The 20,673-nt window shown below is 45.9% G+C and overlaps 1 protein-coding gene across 3 annotated transcripts in view; it reads left to right on the forward strand.

The window, feature by feature from the left end:
• Positions 1-20,673, forward strand: part of FAM83H (family with sequence similarity 83 member H) — a 197,761-nt gene that overhangs the window by 53,449 nt on the left and 123,639 nt on the right. The window contains exon 1 of one of the 3 annotated variants that reach the window (XM_068238221.1): positions 19,689-20,205. The exons of the other annotated variants lie outside the window; for them this stretch is intronic. The gene's annotated coding sequence lies outside the window, so the exon portion shown is untranslated. Of the gene's footprint in view, positions 1-19,688; positions 20,206-20,673 lie in introns of those variants that run through there. 3 annotated transcript variants of the gene reach the window in all.

Raw genomic sequence — 20,673 nt, forward strand, 5'->3', positions numbered from 1 at the left:
GTGTGTGGTGTATAATGTATCTATAGGGTGTGTGGTGTATAATGTATCTATAGGGTGTGTGGTGTATAATGTATCTATAGGGTGTGTGGTGTATAATGTATCTATAGGGTGTATGGTGTATAATGTATCTATAGGGTGTGTGGTGTATAATGTATCTATAGGTTGTATGATGTGTACTGTCTATAGATTGTGTGGTGTATAACGTATCTATAGGGTGTGCGGTGTATAATGTATCTATAGGGTGTGTGGTGTATAATGTATCTATAGGGTGTGCGGTGTATAATGTATCTATAGGGTGTGTGGTGTATAATGTATCTATAATATAATGTATCTATAGGGTGTGTGGTGTATAATGTATCTATAGGATGTGTGGTGTATAAGGTATCTGTAGGGTGTGCGGTGTATAATGTATCTATAGGGTGTGTGGTGTATAATGTATCTATAGGGTGTGTGGTGTATAATGCATCTATAGGGAGTGTGGTGTATAATGCTTCTATAGGGTGTGTGTTGTATAATGTATCTAAAGGGTGTGTGGTGTATAATGTATCTATAGGTTGTATGATGTGTACTGTGTCTATAGATTGTATGGTGTATCATGTATCTATAGGTTGTATGCTGTATAATACATATAGGGTGTATGGTGTATCATGTATCTATAGGTTGTATGATGTATAATACATATAGAGTGTGTGGTGTATAATGTATCTATAGGTTGTATGATGTAGAATGCGTCTATAGACTGGTGGCCAATAATACACATACAGCACCAGGTGAATGCTTTTTCTCTTCAGTGCGCAGTGCTGACATCACTGCCCCGCTAGTGAGAGACGTTGTGTGTGTTACTCCACAATCCGGACGTCGTGTTTTCTGTGACATGTGCTGGAATCTGCCATCAGGCCGTACAGATTGTGCTCAGAGGGGCGGGGATCCATTACAATTCTTACACTTTTTAGGTGTAATAAATGGCTATTTTTGTGGTGCGTAATGTATTTGAGTTGTATGCCAGTAATGTGATTCCCCAGCATTATACAGTGCCCCGGCGTGATGTTGTTAGATGGTTCTAATTGTGTATATTAGATTTATATTTTGCCAGTTATCCGGCTTGGTTTGGTGTATTGTGGCTTTGCTTTGTTGCGGGACCCCTAAGCGTCCGTCTCTGTTTTATGCTGACCAAGTGTAAGGAGAAGTGATCTGTTATCCTTGTGTGGCTGGGGTGGCCAGTCCTTCCGCTGTGCCCACTTCTAACTACCGGCGCTGTATTCTATCACATTACACTACTACATGGATGAAGTGAGGGGAATACTTAGGTAGTCTCATCAATTTACCCCAACCTCTACCTGACGCTGATCTCTCCTCCCCCTTCTCCACTCCTATACTAACCCCTACACTGCTAACACTAGCCTTCCACACCTCTAACACTAGCCTTCCGCACTGCTAACACTAACCCTCCACTCTACTAACACTAGCCCTCTGCACTGCTAACACTAACCCCCCGCACCCCATACACTAATCCTACACACTGCTAACACACACCCCTACACTGCTAACATTGACCATCCGCAGAGCTAACACTAACCCTCCACACAGCTAACACTAACCCTCCGCGCAGGTAACACTGACCCTCCGCAGAGCTAACACTAACCCTCCGCAGAGCTAACACTAACCCTCCGCGCAGCTAACACTGACCCTCCGCAGAGCTAACACTAACTCTCCGCAGAGCTAACACTAACCCTCCGTGCTGCCAACACCGACCCTTCATGCTTCTAACACTGCATTAGAGGAATACATCACCACCACAGCGGCACTGAAGGGGTTACTGCTTGCGCTGGGACGTAATTGGGTGTCGCAGGCCAGGAGACGCGCTTCAGGCTGAGGCAGGTATGTCAGGCGGACAGGTAGAGGCAAGCCCAGTGCAGACACGCCGCGCAGACCAGACATTCCCCAACATTCTCCGGAAACTACCCTCAGCACTGACAACAACCAAATACCGCAGAGCATAGCATAATACCCCGGACCGAGCATAGCATAATACCCCGGACCGAGCATAGCATAATACCCCGGACCGAGCATAGCATAATACCCCGGACCGAGCATAGCATAATACCCCGGACTGAGCATAGCATAATACCCCGGACCGAGCATAGCATAATACCCCGGACCGAGCATAGCATAATACCCCGGACCGAGCATAGCATAATACCCCGGACCGAGCATAGCATAATACCCCGGACCGAGCATAGCATAATACCCCGGACCGAGCATAGCATAATACCCCGGACCGAGCATAGCATAATACCCCGGACCGAGCATAGCATAATACCCCGGACCGAGCATAGCATAATACCCCGGACCGAGCATAGCATAATACCCCGGACCGAGCATAGCATAATACCCCGGACCGAGCATAGCATAATACCCCGGACCGAGCATAGCATAATACTCCGGACCGAGCATAGCATAATTCCCCGGACCGAGCATAGCATAATTCCCCGGACCGAGCATAGCATAATTCCCCGGACCGAGCATAGCATAATTCCCCGGACCGAGCATAGCATAATTCCCCGGACCGAGCATAGCATAATACCCCGGACCGAGCATAGCATAATACCCCGGACCGAGCATAGCATAATACCCCGGACCGAGCATAACGTAATATACCGCTAGACCCACAATAGCCTTATACACCAGACTGAGCATACCTTCAATATGCGCTGTATTAGCTGTTACACTGTGCCTGTACTGATAGTAAACTAGTTGCGGTGTATGCTGATATCTGCTACCTCCAGTATGTACAGTATAAGCTGTTACTCTGTGCCTGTACTGATAGTAAACTAGCTGCAGTGTGTGCTGATCCCTGCTACTTCCAGTATGTACAGTATAAGCTGTTACTTTGTGCCTGTACTGATGGTAAACTAGCTGCAGTGTGTGCTGATCTCTGCTACCTCCAGTATGTACAGTATAAGCTGTTACTCTGTACCTGTACTGATAGTAAATTAGCTGCAGCGTGTGCTGATCTCTGCTGCCTCCAGTATGTACAGTATAAGCTGTTACTCTGTGCCTGTACTGATCGTAAACTAGATGCAGCGTGTGCTGATCTCTGCTACCTCCAGTATGTACAGTATAAGCTGTTACTCTGTGCCTGTACTGATAGTAAACTAGTTGCGGTGTATGCTGATCTCTGCTGCCTCCAGTATGTACAGTATAAGCTGTTACTCTGTGCCTGTACTGATCGTAAACTAGATGCAGTGTGTGCTGATATCTGCTACCTCCAGTATGTACAGTATAAGCTGTTACTCTGTGCCTGTACTGATAGTAAACTAGCTGCAGTGTGTGCTGATCTCTGCTACCTCCAGTATGTACAGTATAAGCTATTACTCTGTGCCTGTACTGATAGTAAACTAGCTGCAGTGTGTGCTGATCTCTGCTACCCCCAGTATGTACAGTATAAGCTGTTACTCTGTGCCTGTACTGATGGTAAACTAGCTGCAGTGTGTGCTGATCTCTGCTTCCTCCAGTATGTACAGTATAAGCTGTTACTCTGTGCCTGTACTGATGGTAAACTAGCTGCAGTGTGTGCTGATCTCTGCTTCCTCCAGTATACAGTATAAGCCGAAACTCTGCAACTGTACGGATAGTAAACTAGCTGCAGTGTGTGTGCTGATCTTTGCAACCTCCAGTATGTACAGTATAAGATGCTACTATGTGCCAGTGCTGATAGTAAGCTGTCTGCAGTGTGCTGATCTCTGCTTTCTGCAGTATGTACAGTATAAGCTGTTACTCTGTGCCAGTGCTGATAGTAAACTGGCTGCACTGTGTGCTGATCTCTGCTTCCTGCAGTATTTACAGTGTAGGCTGTAACTCTGTGCCTGTACTGATAGTAAAGTAGCTGCAGTGTGTGCTGATCTCTGCTACCTCCAGTATGTACAGTATAGGCTGTTACTGTATGCTTGTACTAATAGTAATCTAGCTGCAGCGTGTGCTGATCTCTGCTGCCTCCAGTATGTACAGTATAAGCTGTTACTCTGTGCCTGTACAGATAGTAAACTAGCTGCAGTGTGTGCTGATCTCTGCTACCCCCAGTATGTACAGTATAAGCTGTTACTCTGTGTCTGTACTGATAGTAAACTAGCTGCAGTGTGTGCTGATCTCTGCTACCTCCAGTATGTACTGTATAAGCTGTTACTCTGTGCCTGTACTGATAGTAAACTAGCTGCAGTGTGTGCTGATCTCTGCTACCCCCAGTATGTACAGTATAAGCTGTTACTCTGTGTCTGTACTGATAGTAAACTAGCTGCAGTGTGTGCTGATCTCTGCTACCTCCAGTATGTACTGTATAAGCTGTTACTCTGTGCCTGTACTGATAGTAAACTAGCTGCAGTGTGTGCTGATCTCTGCTACCCCCAGTATGTACAGTATAAGCTGTTACTCTGTGTCTGTACTGATAGTAAACTAGCTGCAGTGTGTGCTGATCTCTGCTACCTCCAGTATGTACAGTATAAGCTGTTACTCTGTGTCTGTACTGATAGTAAACTAGCTGCAGTGTGTTCTGATCTCTATCTTCAATGTTTAAATAGTTTTTATTGGGGTTTTTGAAAAATAAAATAAACAGTACAGCCAAATAGGCAGTTGTATACATTTGTCTATAAATATGTTCACATTGGGAACAATGACATAGCTTTTATAACAGCCACTGAGAACAGTTTTTCAGATCAAACAGTATTCATAGTGATAATAACACGTGTTTATCTGTCATACATGTAGTAATAATCACATTGGTGTACATAGTATTTATGCGACATGCTAATCCTGTTACTAGATATAGGTTTCATAGTAAGAATTGTATGATACTTCCACAGATAAAGGATTCATTGACTGTTGTATTGAAATTGGCTATAATTAGAATGGAGCAGATCTCCCTGAGAGTTGGGGGACCAAAACCCCCCCTGCTGAACTCTCAGGTGACGCGTCCATCTCAATAAGTCTAATGCTCAACACACACCATACAATCTTGCCACTTTCATGTAGTATAAGAGCTTATCCAATCAGTCATTCAAGGTATTTTCAATCTGTTGGCCCTTATACTACATAGATTTGGTAAATCTGTACAACCAAGATTGTATGGTGTGTGTTGAGCTTAAGCCTAGTCATCTATGTGTTTCCAGATAACATTAAGTTGAGTAGTTTCATTCGCTTATGTCTTGTACTGTATATTATTGAAGCTTATTTACTTATTCATTCTGCTTATTTTGTACCCCAATAGAGATTAACTTTTCTAATAATAAAACAAACTATAACTGAACAATAATAACGGGGTAGGAGAAGGATGGGAATACCCTACAGGGGGCCTTATAGGCGAGTATCAGTCGGTTTATACATAGTCGAGGTGGTAGGTTATTGGCACTTTGTGTGCATCATACAACAGCACAGGATAAGGAAACTCAATAAAAGGAGTTTGATGTTGTCCACAATTGTCATAGTGATATTGATATTAGATCAACGTTTCAAAGAAATCAATAGTCAAATCGTTTGGAGTTAGGACGTAATAATAACCATTGATCAGATCTCCAAAGGATTTTATCCAATGAACCCTATCTCAGAGCCCAGGACTTTTCAGCAATTAAAGAGACACTGAAGCGGAAAAAAAATGATGATATTATGATTTGTATGTGTAGTACAGCTAAGAAATAAAACATTAAGATCAGATACATCAGTCTTATTGTTTCCAGTACAGGAAGAGTTGAGAAACTCCAGTTGTTATCTCTATGCAAAAAAGCTATTAAGCTCTCCGACTAACTTAGTTGTGGAGAGGGCTGTTATCTGACTTTTATTATTTCAACTGTTCCTGGACTATTTACTTTTCCTCTGCCCGAGGAGAGGTCATTACTTCACAGACTGCTCTGAAAGACTCATTTTGAATGCTGAGTGTTGTGTAATCTGCACATATTATAGAACTAGCTGGACGCCCGGCGTTGCCCGGGTATGTATTTGGCTAGTGTTGGCTCTGCCCACTTTTCCTAACCCTAACACACAATTACTTAATGACCAAGTATGTGAGCTTTGCGGTCTTTGGCATCAATAATTTGCAATGAAATAAAATTAATCTGATTGGATGTGGCTCCACCCCTTTTCTGAATTTGAACCCCAATCACCCAATGGCCAACTGTACCAGGTACAGGTGATCAACAGTGCAAGAATGGCAGCAATTAAATATTCCCCTTAAAAATCAATAGGTGGATTTTGATTGGCTTTTATAGGCTCCACCCACTTTTCTGAATATTAATCCCAGTCACCCAGTAACCAACTGTGCAAAGTTTGAGAACCCTGCCATTAACAGTGTAAGAATGGCTGCTGTTTACATGTTGCCAGTAAAATTTGTATTTGTCTCCGCCCACTTATGACCCTGCGTTGCCCGCTTATGTATTTGGCTGGTGTTGGCTGTGCCCACTTTCCTAACCCTAACACACAATTACTCAATTACCAAGTTTGTGATCTTTGCGGTGTTTGGCATCAATAATTTGCATTGAAATGAAACAAATCTAATTGGCTGTTTGTGGCTCCACCCCCTTTCTGAAATTGAACCCCAGTCAACCAATGATCATCTGTACCAGGTTTGAGGCTTGTGCCATTAACAGTGCAAGAATGGCAGCAATGTAAATATTCCCCTTGAAAACCAATAGGTTAATTTTGATTGGCTTTTATAGACTCCACCCACCTTTCTGAATATTAATCTCAGTCACCCAGTGACCAACTGTGCAAAGTTTGAGAACCCTGCCATTAACAGTGTAAGAATGGCTGCAGTTTACATTTTCCCAGGGAAATGTGTATTTGTCTCCGCCCCCTTTTTGGTTATGGGGATACAAAGTATCCTATACTTTATTCCAGGTAATGTACTATGTGTGTGCCAAATTTCATTCAAATCCGTTCAGCCGTTTTTGCGTGATCGAGTAACAAACATCCAAACATCCGAACTTTCCCATTTATTATATTAGTAGGATAATGCAATGTTAGAAAAAACACTCTATACCTGAAAATAAAAATATGAGAATATTTTCTTTGCTGCTAATCTGCTAGTAATTATTCATAGTACACAACCAATTCATTATATCATATATTTTTTTTCGCTTCAGTGTCTCTTTAAATGGAATTCAACAATTTTGATAATTTCCTCAATGTTTGGTATATTATAAGATTTCCAGTTATCAGCAATGGACACCCTGGTAGCAATGATAAGGTGACTAATGAGGACCCTTTCCTTTGGAGGTAAGTCACATACTTTTATATAAAGAAGACCCATATGAGGTGGAATACAGGATAGGTTCATAGGGAGTTTCTTTAGTAGGAGCTCTATCGCTTCCCATAGTGGTCTAATTTTTGGACAATGCCAAAATATGTGGTCAGTTGAGCCAATTTGGCCACAATTTCTCCAGCAATCAGGTGAGGCCTGGTGGTCAAATTGTGCCATTTTTTCAGGAGTTAGATACCAGAGCCAGAACATTTTCAACAAATTCTCATGATGTGAAGTACAGTGTGAGGAAGATTTGAGAGATTGAGAGATTTCAGCAATGTGTGCTGATCTCTGCTTCCTCCAGCATGTACAGGATAAGCTGTTACTCTGTGCCTGTACTGATAGTAAACTAGCTGCAGCGTGTGCTGATCTCTGCTTCCTCCAGCATGTACAGTTTAAGCTGTTACTCTGTGGCTGTACTGACAGTAAGCTAGCTGCAGTGTGTGCTGATCTCTGCTACCTCTCTGCTACCCCAGTATGTACAGTATAAGCTTTTATTCTGTGCCAGGGCTGATAGTAATCTAGCTGCAGTGTGTGCTGATCTATGCTGCCTCCAGTGTGTACAGTATAAGCTGTTACTCTGTGCCTGTACTGTTAGTAAACTAACTGCAGTGTGTGCTGATCTCTGCTGCCTCCAGTATGTACAGTATAAGCTGTTACTCTGTGCCTGTACGGATAGTAAACTAGCTGCAGTGTGTGCTGCTCTCTGCTACCTCCAGTATGTACAGTATAAGCTGTTACTCTGTGCCTGTACTGATAGTAAACTAGCTGCAGTGTGTGCTGATCTCTGCTACCTCCAGTATGTACAGTATAAGCTGTTACTCTGTGCCTGTACGGATAGTAAACTAGCTGCAGTGTGTGCTGATCTCTGCTGCCTCCAGTATGTACAGGATATGCTGTTATTCTGTGCCTGTACTGATAGTAAACTAGCTGCAGTGTGTGCTGATCTCTGCTACCTCCAGTATGTACAGTATAAGCTGTTACTCTGTGCCTGTACTGACAGTAAACTAGCTGCAGTGTGTGCTGATCTCTGCTTCCTCCAGCATGTACAGTTTAAGCTGTTACTCTGTGCCTGTACTGATAGTAAGCTAGCTGCAGTGTGTGCTGATCTCTGCTACCTCTCTGCTACCCCAGTATGTACAGTATAAGCTTTTATTCTGTGCCAGGGCTGATAGTAATCTAGCTGCAGTGTGTGCTGATCTATGCTGCCTCCAGTGTGTACAGTATAAGCTGTTACTCTGTGCCTGTACTGTTAGTAAACTAACTGCAGTGTGTGCTGATCTCTGCTGCCTCCAGTATGTACAGTATAAGCTGTTACTCTGTGCCTGTACGGATAGTAAACTAGCTGCAGTGTGTGCTGCTCTCTGCTACCTCCAGTATGTACAGTATAAGCTGTTACTCTGTGCCTGTACTGATAGTAAACTAGCTGCAGTGTGTGCTGATCTCTGCTACCTCCAGTATGTACATTATAAGCTGTTACTCTGTGCCTGTACGGATAGTAAACTAGCTGCAGTGTGTGCTGATCTCTGCTGCCTCCAGTATGTACAGGATATGCTGTTATTCTGTGCCTGTACTGATAGTAAACTAGCTGCAGCGTGTGCTGATCTCTGCTGCCTCCAGTATGTACAGTTTAAGCTGTTACTCTGTGGCTGTACTGACAGTAAGCTAGCTGCAGTGTGTGCTGATCTCTGCTACCCCAGTATGTACAGTATAAGCTTTTATTCTGTGCCAGGGCTGATAGTAAACTGGATATAATGTGTGTGATGATCTCTGCTTCCTGCAGTATGTACAGTATAAGCTGTTACTCTGTGCCTGTACTGATTGTAAACTGGCTGCAGTGTGTGCTGATCTCTGCTTTCTGCAGTATGTACAGTATAAGCTGCTACTCTGTGTTTGTACTGATAGTAAACTGACTGCAGTGTGTGCTGATCTCTGCTTCCTGTAGTATTTACAGTGTAGGCTGTAACTCTGTGCCTGTACTGATAGTAAACTAGCTGCAGTGTGTGCTGATCTCTGCTTTCTGCAGTATGTACAGTATAAGCTGCTACTCTGTGCCTGTACTGATAGTAAACTAGCTGCAGTGTGTGCTGATCTCTGCTTTCTGCAGTATGTACAGTATAAGCTGCTACTCTGTGCCTGCACTTATAGTAAACTGACTGCAGTGTGTGCTGATCTCTGCTTCCTGTAGTATTTACAGTGTAGGCTGTAACTCTGTGCCTGTACTGATAGTAAACTAGCTGCAGTGTGCACTGATCTCTGAAACCTCCAGTATGTACAGTATAAGCTGTTACTCTGTGCCTGACCTTTACTTATAGTAAACTAGTTGCAATGTGTGCTGATCTCTGCTGCCTCCACTATGTACAGTATAAGCTGTTCCTCTGTGCCTGACCTGTACTGATAGTAAACTAGCTGCAGTGTGTGCTGATCTCTGCTGCCTCCAGTATGTACAGTATAAGCTGTTACTCTGTGCCTGTACTGACAGTAAACTAGCTGCAGCGTGTGCTGATCTCTGCTGCCTCCAGTATGTACAGTTTAAGCTGTTACTCTGTGGCTGTACTGACAGTAAGCTAGCTGCAGTGTGTGCTGATCTCTGCTACCCCAGTATGTACAGTATAAGCTTTTATTCTGTGCCAGGGCTGATAGTAAACTGGATATAATGTGTGTGATGATCTCTGCTTCCTGCAGTATGTACAGTATAAGCTGTTACTCTGTGCCTGTACTGATTGTAAACTGGCTGCAGTGTGTGCTGATCTCTGCTTTCTGCAGTATGTACAGTATAAGCTGCTACTCTGTGTTTGTACTGATAGTAAACTGACTGCAGTGTGTGCTGATCTCTGCTTCCTGTAGTATTTACAGTGTAGGCTGTAACTCTGTGCCTGTACTGATAGTAAACTAGCTGCAGTGTGTGCTGATCTCTGCTTTCTGCAGTATGTACAGTATAAGCTGCTACTCTGTGCCTGTACTAATAGTAAACTAGCTGCAGTGTGTGCTGATCTCTGCTTTCTGCAGTATGTACAGTATAAGCTGCTACTCTGTGCCTGCACTTATAGTAAACTGACTGCAGTGTGTGCTGATCTCTGCTTCCTGTAGTATTTACAGTGTAGGCTGTAACTCTGTGCCTGTACTGATAGTAAACTAGCTGCAGTGTGCACTGATCTCTGAAACCTCCAGTATGTACAGTATAAGCTGTTACTCTGTGCCTGACCTTTACTTATAGTAAACTAGTTGCAATGTGTGCTGATCTCTGCTGCCTCCACTATGTACAGTATAAGCTGTTCCTCTGTGCCTGACCTGTACTGATAGTAAACTAGCTGCAGTGTGTGCTGATCTCTGCTGCCTCCAGTATGTACAGTATAAGCTGTTACTCTGTGCCTGTACTGACAGTAAACTAGCTGCAGCGTGTGCTGATCTCTGCTGCCTCCAGTATGTACAGTTTAAGCTGTTACTCTGTGGCTGTACTGACAGTAAGCTAGCTGCAGTGTGTGCTGATCTCTGCTACCTCTCTGCTACCCCAGTATGTACAGTATAAGCTTTTATTCTGTGCCAGGGCTGATAGTAAACTGGATATAATGTGTGTGATGATCTCTGCTTCCTGCAGTATGTACAGTATAAGCTGTTACTCTGTGCCTGTACTGATTGTAAACTGGCTGCAGTGTGTGCTGATCTCTGCTTTCTGCAGAATGTACAGTATAAGCTGCTACTCTGTGTTTGTACTGATAGTAAACTGACTGCAGTGTGTGCTGATCTCTGCTTCCTGTAGTATTTACAGTGTAGGCTGTAACTCTGTGCCTGTACTGATAGTAAACTAGCTGCAGTGTGTGCTGATCTCTGCTTTCTGCAGTATGTACAGTATAAGCTGCTACTCTGTGCCTGTACTGATAGTAAACTAGCTGCAGTGTGTGCTGATCTCTGCTTTCTGCAGTATGTACAGTATAAGCTGCTACTCTGTGCCTGCACTTATAGTAAACTGACTGCAGTGTGTGCTGATCTCTGCTTCCTGTAGTATTTACAGTGTAGGCTGTAACTCTGTGCCTGTACTGATAGTAAACTAGCTGCAGTGTGCACTGATCTCTGAAACCTCCAGTATGTACAGTATAAGCTGTTACTCTGTGCCTGACCTTTACTTATAGTAAACTAGTTGCAATGTGTGCTGATCTCTGCTGCCTCCACTATGTACAGTATAAGCTGTTCCTCTGTGCCTGACCTGTACTGATAGTAAACTAGCTGCAATGTGTGCTGATCTCTGCTACCTGCAGTATGTACAGTATAAGTTGTTACTCTGTACCTGTATCAATAGTAAACTAGCTGCAGTCTGTGCTGACCTCTGCTACCCCCAGTATGTGCAATATAAGCTGTTCCTCTGTGCCTATACTGATAGTAAACTAGCTGCAGTGTATGCTGGTCTCTGCAACCTCCAGTATGTACATTATAAGCTGTTACTCTGTGCCTGTACTGATAGTAAACTAGCTGCAGTGTGTGCTGATCTTTGCTACCCCCAGTATGTACATTATAAGCTGTTACTCTGTGCCTGTACTGATAGTAACCTAGCTGCAGCATGTGCTGATCTCTGCTACCCCCAGTATGTGCAATATAAGCTGTTCCTCTGTGCCTATACTGATAGTAAACTAGCTGCAGTGTATGCTGGTCTCTGCAACCTCCAGTGTGTACATTATAAGCTGTTACTCTGTGCCTGTGCTGATAGTAAACTAGCAGCAGTGTGTGCTGATCCCTGTTATCCCCAGTATGTACAGTATAAGCTGTTACACGGTGCCTGTACTGATAGTAAACTAGCTGCAGTGTGTGCTGATCTCTGCTGCCTCCAGTATGTACAGTATAAACTGTTACTCTGTGCCTGTACTGATAGTAAACTAGCTGCAGTGTGTGCTGATCTCTGCTGCCTCCAGTATGTACAGTATAAGCTGCTACTCTGTGCCTGTACTGATAGTAACCTAGCTGCAGCATGTGCTGATCTCTGCTACCTCCAGTATGTACAGTATAAGCTGTTACTCTGTGCCTGTACTGATAGTAAACTAGCTGCAGTGTGTGCTGATCTCTGCTGCCCCCAGTATGTACAGTATAAGCTGTTACTCTGTGCCTGTACTGACAGTAACCTAGCTGCAGCATGTGCTGATCTCTGCTACCCCCAGTATGTGCAATATAAGCTGTTCCTCTGTGCCTATACTGATAGTAAACTAGCTGCAGTGTATGCTGGTCTCTGCAACCTCCAGTATGTACAGTATAAGCTGTTACACGGTGCCTGTACTGATAGTAAACTAGCTGCAGTGTGTGCTGATCTCTGCTGCCTCCAATATGTACAGTATAAACTGTTACTCTGTGCCTGTACTGATAGTAAACTAGCTGCAGCATGTGCTGATCTCTGCTACCTCCAGTATGTACAGTATAAGCTGTTACTCTGTGCCTGTACTGATAGTAAACTAGCTGCAGTGTGTGCTGATCTCTGCTGCCCCCAGTATGTACAGTATAAGCTGTTACTCTGTGCCTGTACTGATAGTATACACTATCTGCAGCGTGTGCTGATCTCTGCTGCCTCCAGTATGTACAGTATAAGCTGCTACTCTGTGTGTGTACTGATAGTAAACTAGCTGCAGTGTGTGCTGATCTCTGCTACCTCCAGTATGTACAGTATAAGCTGTTACTCTGTGCCTGTACTGATAGTAAACTAGCTGCAGTGTGTGCTAATATCTGCTACCTCCAGTATGTACAGTATAAGGTGACAGCCAGAAAGCTGTTTTCCACATCGGAGAGGGGACAGTAATTTGCTCAGTCGCTGCTGTGTCAAACACCTGCCAAAGCCATCTTACGCTGACACAATTGCCATTAATGTCTCATCCACTGGAGGCAATTGCACAGAAAGCAAAGTAAACATTTATGGTTAGATGGTCTGCCCATACATGATACAATTTGTATTGTATGTACAATCGGTAAAAATATGATCGCTTTCGTGCTGGAAATTTGGTATTGTACTACGAGGACAAGGGAGGGTCTGATATGGGATCTGATACCCTCCCAGCAAGAAGGGAAACCCCACCCCCCTTTCAGGCGAGTTCTGGTAGTATATCGGTTATAAGGCTGATTTCTCAGTGCCCTTAAGTCACATCGATAAACGGATTGAATGTTTGCATTCAGTAAGGCATTACGAATTCACACATATGAAACATGAGTATTCAAGTGTAACGTATGACTGAGAACCTGTATTCCTCAGTATCTGGATGTCCGATCTGCCTGCGAACTTCCCAGAAGGTGTCAGACTGGCCTTAATAACGTCTCTAGAGATTGTTGGGCCAGAGAGCACTCAGTGTCTAGAAAAGTTAGTTTCTCTACGTTCAGCTGTCACGCCTGCGGGGGCAGCAGGGGGAACACCTATGAGGATCAGAGAGGATGTCCTTGGAAACTCCTGGAGGAGGTGTGTTCCCAGCAGGAAGGGGGAGTGTCTACATGCCGACCCTCGAGTACTACTCCCAGGCGGTGGCAGACAGGAAAGAAAGTGGGTTGAAGCATGGCACCAGGAATGAAAGGGGAAGGATAAATGCTAGCCTGACGCTGCAGTGAGCCTCAGCCGAGGGGCGGGACTAACCATCACCAACACCCCACCCCCGGCATGTTTGCAACTCTGAGCCAGCAAGTTTTAATGGACGCGTCAGTGACTCTTATGGAAGTCAGACACACACATGTATATTTACGGTTGGCAACACTGCTCCAGTCTCTCCTTATCCCATGTGTGCCTATAGTCGGGATACATTTGATAATTGTAAGGTGTCTTTATTGGAGTAGTCCACTACCCTCCACTTCACTACATATTAGGTTTACAAGGATATCAGATTCTGTAAGAAACCACAAAAAAAGTGTTGCAGTCCAAAAAATATTACAAACCTCAATAATTCTAAGAGGTAGAAAATTTTCAATAAAATGAGTCCCATTTTTAATTTTCATACATTTTTAATTTCCATACATTTATATTGCCAATGACACGTAAGAGGATTTGGCTTGAAGGAGATTTATACAGCAATTTTAGGTAATGACTACTCTAGGATAGACATTCGGATAGAGTGCCCTTTTATCAGGCCTTTCAAACAAACAGTGCTCAAGCTGACATAGCAGAATCAAAGCTTTATAATATGAAAAATGGATGGCCAGAACGAGGGACGAGAGAAGGAAAGGCTGTAGGCATGTATGGGCCTCTATCATCAGGCCAGAACGAGGGGCGAGATGAGGAAAGGCTGTAGGTATTTATGGGCCTCTATCATCAGGCCAGAACGAGGGACGAGAGAAGGAAAGGCTGTAGGTATGTATGGGCCTCTATCATCAGGCCAGAATGAGGGGCGAGAGGAGGAAAGGCTGTAGGCATGTATGGGCCTCTATCATCAGGCCAGAACGAGGGACGAGAGAAGGAAAGGCTGTAGGTATGTATGGGCCTCTATCATCAGGCCAGAATGAGGGACGAGAGAAGGAAAGGCTGTAGGCATGTATGGGCCTCTATCATCAGGCCAGAACGAGGGGCGAGAGGAGGAAAGGCTGTAGGCATGTATGGGTCTCTATCATCAGGCCAGAACGAGGGACGAGAGAAGGAAAGGCTGTAGGCATGTATGGGTCTCTATCATCAGGCCAGAACGAGGGGCGAGAGGAGGAAAGGCTGTAGGCATGTATGGGCCTCTATCATCAGGCCAGAACGAGGGGCGAGAGGAGGAAAGGCTGTAGGTATGTATGGGCCTCTATCATCAGGCCAGAACGAGGGATGAGAGAAGGAAAGGCTGTAGGTATGTATGGGCCTCTATCATCAGGCCAGAACGAGGGACGAGAGAAGGAAAGGCTGTAGGTATGTATGGGCCTCTATCATCAGGCCAGAACGAGGGACGAGAGAAGGAAAGGCTGTAGGTATGTATGGGCCTCTATCATCAGGCCAGAATGAGGGACGAGAGAAGGAAAGGCTGTAGGTATGTATGGGCCTCTATCATCAGGCCAGAATGAGGGACGAGAGAAGGAAAGGCTGTAGGTATGTATGGGCCTCTATCATCAGGCCAGAACGAGGGACGAGAGAAGGAAAGGCTGTAGGTATGTATGGGCCTCTATCATCAGGCCAGAACGAGGGACGAGAGAAGGAAAGGCTGTAGGTATGTATGGGCCTCTATCATCAGGCCAGAATGAGGGACGAGAGAAGGAAAGGCTGTAGGTATTTATGGGCCTCTATCATCAGGCCAGAACGAGGGACGAGAGAAGGAAAGGCTGTAGGTATGTATGGGCCTCTATCATCAGGCCAGAATGAGGGACGAGAGAAGGAAAGGCTGTAGGTATTTATGGGCCTCTATCATCAGGCCAGAATGAGGGACGAGAGAAGGAAAGGATGTAGGTATTTATGGACCTCTATCATCAGGCCAGAACGAGGGACGAGAGAAGGAAAGGCTGTAGGTATGTATGGGCCTCTATCATCAGGCCAGAATGAGGGGCGAGAGAAGGAAAGGCTGTAGGTATGTATGGGCCTCTATCATCAGGCCAGAATGAGGGACGAGAGAAGGAAAGGCTGTAGGTATGTATGGGCCTCTATCATCAGGCCAGAATGAGGGACGAGAGAAGGAAAGGCTGTAGGTATTTATGGGCCTCTATCATCAGGCCAGAATGAGGGACGAGAGAAGGAAAGGATGTAGGTATTTATGGACCTCTATCATCAGGCCAGAACGAGGGACGAGAGAAGGAAAGGCTGTAGGTATGTATGGGCCTCTATCATCAGGCCAGAACGAGGGACGAGAGAAGGAAAGGCTGTAGGTATGTATGGGCCTCTATCATCAGGCCAGAACGAGGGGCGAGAGGAGGAAAGGATGTAGGTATTTATGGACCTCTATCATCAGGCCAGAACGAGGGACGAGAGAAGGAAAGGCTGTAGGTATTTATGGGCCTCTATCATCAGGCCAGAATGAGGGACGAGAGAAGGAAAGGATGTAGGTATTTATGGACCTCTATCATCAGGCCAGAACGAGGGACGAGAGAAGGAAAGGCTGTAGGTATGTATGGGCCTCTATCATCAGGCCAGAATGAGGGACGAGAGAAGGAAAGGCTGTAGGTATTTATGGGCCTCTATCATCAGGCCAGAATGAGGGACGAGAGAAGGAAAGGATGTAGGTATTTATGGACCTCTATCATCAGGCCAGAACGAGGGACGAGAGAAGGAAAGGCTGTAGGTATGTATGGGCCTCTATCATCAGGCCAGAACGAGGGACGAGAGAAGGAAAGGCTGTAGGTATGTATGGGCCTCTATCATCAGGCCAGAATGAGGGACGAGAGAAGGAAAGGCTGTAGGTATTTATGGGCCTCTATCATCAGGCCAGAATGAGGGACGAGAGAAGGAAAGGATGTAGGTATTTATGGACCTCTATCATCAGGCCAGAACGAGGGACGAGAGAAGGAAAGGCTGTAGGTATGTATGGACCTCTATCATCAGGCCAGAACGAGGGACGAGAGAAGGAAAGGCTGTAGGCATGTATGGGTCTCTATCATCAGGCCAGAACGAGGGGCGAGAGGAGGAAAGGCTGTAGGTATTTATGGGCCTCTATCATCAGGCCAGAACGAGGGACCAGAGGAGGAAAGGTTTGTAGGTATTTATGGACCTCTATCATCAGGCCAGAACGAGGGACGAGAGAAGGAAAGGCTGTAGGTATGTATGGGCCTCTATCATCAGGCCAGAACGAGGGACGAGAGAAGGAAAGGCTGTAGGTATTTATGGGCCTCTATCATCAGGCCAGAACGAGGGGCGAGAGGAGGAAAGGCTGTAGGTATGTATGGGTCTCTATCATCAGGCCAGAATGAGGGACGAGAGGAGGAAAGGCTGTAGGAATGTATGGGCCTCTATCATCAGGCCAGAACGAGGGACGAGAGAAGGAAAGGCTGTAGGCATGTATGGGTCTCTATCATCAGGCCAGAACGAGGGGCGAGAGGAGGAAAGGCTGTAGGTATTTATGGGCCTCTATCATCAGGCCAGAACGAGGGGCGAGATGAGGAAAGGCTGTAGGTATTTATGGGCCTCTATCATCAGGCCAGAACGAGGGACGAGAGAAGGAAAGGCTGTAGGTATGTATGGGCCTCTATCATCAGGCCAGAACGAGGGACAAGAGAAGGAAAGGCTGTAGGTATTTATGGGCCTCTATCATCAGGCCAGAACGAGGGACGAGAGATGGAAAGGCTTGTAGGTATTTATGGGCCTCTATCATCAGGCCAGAAGGAGGGACAAGAGAAGGAAAGGCTGTAGGTATGTATGGGCCTCTATCATCATGCCAGAACGAGGGACAAGAGAAGGAAAGGCTGTAGGTATTTATGGGCCTCTATCATGAGGCCAGAACGAGGGACGAGAGGAGGAAAGGCTGTAGGTATGAATGTACCTCTATTATCAGGCCAGAATGAGGGACGAGAGAAGGAAAGGCTGTAGGTATGTATGGGCCTCTATCATCAGGCCAGAACGAGGGATGAGAGAAGGAAAGGCTGTAGGCATGTATGGGTCTCTATCATCAGGCCAGAACGAGGGGCGAGAGGAGGAAAGGCTGTAGGTATTTATGGGCCTCTATCATCAGGCCAGAACGAGGGGCGAGAGGAGGAAAGGCTGTAGGTATTTATGGGCCTCTATCATCAGGCCAGAACGAGGGACGAGAGAAGGAAAGGCTGTAGGTATGTATGGGCCTCTATCATCAGGCCAGAACGAGGGACGAGAGAAGGAAAGGCTGTAGGCATGTATGGGTCTCTATCATCAGGCCAGAACGAGGGGCGAGAGGAGGAAAGGCTGTAGGTATTTATGGGCCTCTATCATCAGGCCAGAACGAGGGACGAGAGAAGGAAAGGCTGTAGGTATGTATGGGCCTCTATCATCAGGCCAGAACGAGGGACGAGAGAAGGAAAGGCTGTAGGTATGTATGGGCCTCTATCATCATGCCAGAAGGAGGGACAAGAGAAGGAAAGGCTGTAGGTATTTATGGGCCTCTATCATCAGGCCAGAACGAGGGACGAGAGAAGGAAAGGCTGTAGTTATGTATGGGCCTCTATCATCATGCCAGAACGAGGGACGAGAGAAGGAAAGGCTGTAGGTATTTATGGGCCTCTATCATCAGGCCAGAATGAGGGACGAGAGAAGGAAAGGCTGTAGGTATTCATGGGCCTCTATCATCAGGCCAGAACGAGGGATGAGAGAAGGAAAGGCTGTAGGCATTTATGGGCCTCTATCATCAGGCCAGAACGAGCGACGAGAGAAGGAAAGGCTGTAGGTATGTATGGACCTCTATCATCAGGCCAGAACGAGGGACGAGAGAAGGAAAGGCTGTAGGTATGTATGGGCCTCTATCATCAGGCCAGAATGAGGGACGAGAGAAGGAAAGGCTGTAGGTATTTATGGGCCTCTATCATCAGGCCAGAATGAGGGACAAGAGAAGGAAAGGCTGTAGGTATTTATGGGCCTCTATCATCAGGCCAGAATGAGGGACAAGAGAAGGAAAGGCTGTAGGTATTTATGGGCCTCTATCATCAGGCCAGAACGAGGGACGAGAGAAGGAAAGGCTGTAGGTATTTATGGACCTCTATCATCAGGCCAGAACGAGGGACGAGAGAAGGAAAGGCTGTAGGTATTTATGGACCTCTATCATCAGGCCAGAATGAGGGACGAGAGAAGGAAAGGCTGCAGGTATGTATGGGCCTCTATCATCAGGCCAGAACGAGGGACGAGAGAAGGAAAGGCTGTAGGCATGTATGGGTCTCTATCATCAGGCCAGAACGAGGGACGAGAGGAGGAAAGGCTGTAGGCATGTATGGGTCTCTATCATCAGGCCAGAATGAGGGACGAGAGGAGGAAAGGCTGTAAGTATGTATGGGCCTCTATCATCAGGCCAGAACGAGGGACGAGAGGAGGAAAGGCTGTAGGCATGTATGGGTCTCTATCATCAGGCCAGAATGAGGGACGAGAGAAGGAAAGGCTGTAGGTATGTATAAGCCTCTATCATCAGGCCAGAACGAGGGGCGAGAGGAGGAAAGGCTGTAGGTATTTATGGGCCTCTATCCTCAGGCCAGAATGAGGGATGAGAGAAGGAAAGGCTGTAGGTATTTATGGGCCTCTATCATCAGGCCAGAAGGAGGGAGGAGAGAAGGAAAGGCTGTAGGTATTTATGGGCCTCTATCATCAGGCCAGAACGAGGGACGAGAGCAGGAGAGGCTGTAGGTCTGTTGAGAATGTGCCGGTAGTGTTACCAGGAGGCCTCATTCATAGTTGGTGAGTCAGGTGATTACAACTGCAGATAATTCTGCCTGTTTCTTTGCTGAGTGATGAGTGGGTGTGTAGATCGCACCTAGCAGACGTGTGTGAGAGAGAGTTGTGTAACCTGGCCAGAAGCTGCCACTCCTCATTCTCTCTGAACACCGGCTGCTGGTCGGCCGAAGCTCTTCTGGGGCCCTGATACTCACCAGGATTATTCCGGGGTGGCCCCAGTTCCCCTCTCACCAGGACTATTCCGGGGTGGCCCAAGTTAACCCTTCACCAAGATTATTCCGGGGTGGCCCAAGTTAACCCCTCACCAGGATTATTCCGGGGTGGCCCAAGTTAACCCTTCACCAGGATTATTCCGGGTGGCCCAAGTTAACCCTTCACCAGGATTATTCCGGGGTGGCCCCAGGTACTCTCTTACCAGGATTATTCCAGGGTGGCCCAAGTTAACCCTTCACCAGGATTATTCCGGGGTTCCTCCATCGCCTCTCCTTGGATTTATTAGGAAACCAACATCAGATTATCGCTCTATTGGTATTTTATCTGTATTTTGCCCAATTTAATAAAGATTTCCAACAAGATTAGAAGACCAAATCCCTAGAAGATTCCCTTCCTATCCTGAGATGTTCCGGATCTCAGCTGGATGATAATAATGAGAAGGTGTCTGTAGGTGCAGGTAAGTACCATCACCCAACCGCTCTGAGGGGGCCTAACACCCACTGCAGCCCCAACACCCCCACATAGACCTCTCCTGTGTGTGGACATGCATGTAAGTGTGCCTGTGTGTATGTGAGGCCAGCACGGTGGCGTAGTCGGTAGCACTTTTGCCTTGTAGTGCTGGTTAGAATACCAGCCAGGGCACTATCTGCACAGATAAACCCCCTCATATTGGCTCTAGATTACAATAGACATTTGGCGGAGATTAGATTGTAAACTCCTCGGAGGACAGTCAGTGACATGACTATGTACTCTGTACAGCGCTGCAGAAGATGTCAGTGTTATATAAATACATAATAATAATATGGTAGGACATTAGGCTGTGACTGTGGTAGGATTAGAGTGTGAGCTCCTCTGAGGACAGTCAGTGACAAGACTATGTACTCTGTAATGTGCTGCAGGAGATGTCAGTGCTATATAAATACAT

The sequence above is a fragment of the Hyperolius riggenbachi genome, chromosome 5 (assembly GCF_040937935.1).
Source record: "Hyperolius riggenbachi isolate aHypRig1 chromosome 5, aHypRig1.pri, whole genome shotgun sequence".
In the NCBI taxonomy this organism is placed as follows: Eukaryota; Metazoa; Chordata; class Amphibia; order Anura; family Hyperoliidae; genus Hyperolius; species Hyperolius riggenbachi.